This window comes from Alligator sinensis, unplaced genomic scaffold (genome assembly GCF_000455745.1).
Source record: "Alligator sinensis unplaced genomic scaffold, ASM45574v1 scaffold437_1, whole genome shotgun sequence".
In the NCBI taxonomy this organism is placed as follows: domain Eukaryota; kingdom Metazoa; phylum Chordata; order Crocodylia; family Alligatoridae; genus Alligator; species Alligator sinensis.
The window spans coordinates 251281-253889 of NW_005842176.1; the positions used below are offsets into that span (position 1 = coordinate 251281).

At 43.7% G+C, this 2609-nt stretch overlaps 1 pseudogene; it reads left to right on the forward strand.

The window, feature by feature from the left end:
• The window catches only part of LOC102387855, a 22067-nt pseudogene extending 20417 nt beyond the window's left edge, over positions 1 to 1650 (forward strand).
• The last annotated feature ends 959 nt before the right edge of the window (positions 1651 to 2609 follow it).

Sequence of the window (2609 nt, forward strand, 5' to 3'; positions counted from 1 at the left end):
AGATGACCCCAGCCAGATGCTTATCTAACCTCCTCTTGAAGACCCCCAGGGTAGGGGAGAGCACCACCTCCCTTGGGAGCCCGTTCCAGACCTTGGCCACTCACACTGTGAAGAAGTTCTTCCTAATGTCCAGTCTAAATCTGCTCTCTGCTAGCTTGTGGCCATTATTTCTTGTAACCCCTGGGGGTGCCTTGGTGAATAAATCCTCACCAATTCCCTTCTGTGCCCCTGTGATGAACTTATAGGCAGCCACAAGGTCGCCTCTCAACCTTCTCTTGCGGAGGCTGAAAAGGTCCAGGTTCTCTAGTCTCTCCTCGTAGGGCTTGGTCTGCAAGCCCTTAACCATACAAGTGGCCCTTCTCTGGACTCTCTCCAGGTTATCCGCATCCCTCTTGAAGTGCAGTGCCCAGAATTGCACGCAGTACTCCAACTGTGGTCTGACCAGCGCCCGATAGAGGGGAAGTATCACCTCCTTGGATCTATAGACTGTGAAAAGAGAATAGTCCTTTGACCTGAGAGGTAAGGAAAAAGCTGCTTTGGCAGGGACACAATGAGGGGCATTGCCCATGCTACTGCCATTGTCATAGCTTTGCTAAATTGAAGCTGGTCTTTGATTGCTTGGAATGAGAGGGAAAGTACTGCCACAAGTCAGGACTGAGAATAAAGACCTGATAATAGCCTGACAATAAAGAGTAGGGATACTAACTAGTTTCCATCACAGAAATAATGAGAAGCGGGTGACCAGAAGATAAGTGTAGATAATTAATTTGCTGAAGGTGGTTATTGGAAATCAAGAAAAAGAATAGGATGTGTGGTAGTGAACATTTCCAGTGTGTTCAATTTAATCAAGCTCAAACAATACTATGAAAAAATATAACAGAGTGAAGGGAAACCCTCTATCCCCAAATTGGGAAAAAGGGAACTTACTTTGTTGGATGGGGCCCTGGAATAAAGAGAGAGCAATCCTGTCTCTTCTCAAGAGAATCACTTTATTGAAAAGCTAAACATAAGATTAACTACCATTCAGATCAGGCAATGGAAATGCAAAAACATATTCAACCTGGGAAGGATAGTATAAGCCAGACCTCAGGAACTCTGAGCTCTTGTTCAGCTCTTTCAGAAGCTCTGGTCCATGATTCCCCACTTTCCTTTCCTTACATTCATGTTTCAGGAGTGTAGGTTGTAGCCATGTTAGTCTAAGGACATAGGCACACAAGGTTCTTTGGGTAAATCCAATATTTATTGTTAAACCAACTCAAATAGTTGGAAAAATTCTTAGCAAGCTTTCAGGTACAAACTCTTCATCAGGCTGAGGAAGCATCTGCAGATAGTCTGTGCTCTTCCTGGATAAAGTGGTAAAGACTGAAAAAATGATGGGTGACATTTTAAAGAGACAGATAGGAAGAGTCATTGGAGAAGCATATAGATTTCCATTTTAAAAAACATTACGGAAAGGATGTCGTATTGCAAATTCAAGCACACAGAAAGGGTGCCCAGTAGATGGAGTAATGTTCTTATCTAGGACAACCATGATTTTGTTCTTATAATTAATCAGGTTTCCTGTCTATCTTGCTCTCTCCCTCTGTCACCTCCACAGCTCTCTGAAGGGGTCGGGGCGAAATCTGGCTTGATGCCTACCTGCATGAATAAACAGGAAGACAAAACTCACTTCCAGCTAGGACTGAGTCAGCGGGGAAGTCTGATTCCAGGAATGGAAGATGGTTTTTAAAAATGTGTATTTACTTTCCCATGCTTCTCTCTCTATTTTCTTTGGGACTCAACCCTAGGGTTGTTTTTGATTTTGGGTTTTTTTTTGCCGGGGGTGGGGGCAGCTCTTGTTCTGTGTTTCTACCTAGCACCTAGCAAAATATAGTACTGGCCCCCAAACTATATCTTTGAGGTCCCCTGGTAACAAGGGAAACAAACAGACCAGGATGAGTGTTCATCTGCTTATGTGTCTCTGTGTATGTCTGTGTAATAGTGAAGTGGGTATTAGACACATCTGGGAGAAGAGGCTTCGAAGTGGGACCCACAGATTTTCATCTGTATTTCAGTGTCATAAGAACACATAAGAACATAAGAAGTGTCCTACTGGTTCAAGCCAATGATCCTTGTAGCCCAGTATCTTGTCTGACTGTGGCAGTAGTGGATGCTTTACAAAGAGCATATAAACAGGGTGTGTCTAGAGTGCTCTGTACCCTGTCATACCCTCGCTGGCATCTACCATCATTGGTTTACAGATCTGCTATTAATTGTTCTACCAAGTCTGCCCTTTTCTTGCCAGAATTGTAGTCTCTTTCAGGTAGGGTATGGGACTGCCTGGATTGAACTAATACAATAATTTTCACTTGGTGTGTTTGTGGAACCCTGCCTCATTCCATCCTGCCGCTATGTTTGTGGAAACCTGCCTCATTCCATCCTGCCATGCAGGAGTTTTAGAAAGTATGATATTCACAGAGGAATTAACATTAACTTTGCCTGGCCCAGCTTGGTGTGACTGTCCTTGACATACATGCTCCATTCAGTGAACTTGCAATTTGGTCTTACGTCTGCAGTAGTGCTGCTCTCAAACCAAGTATGCAGTTTTATTCTGGCTTTATCTGTATCCA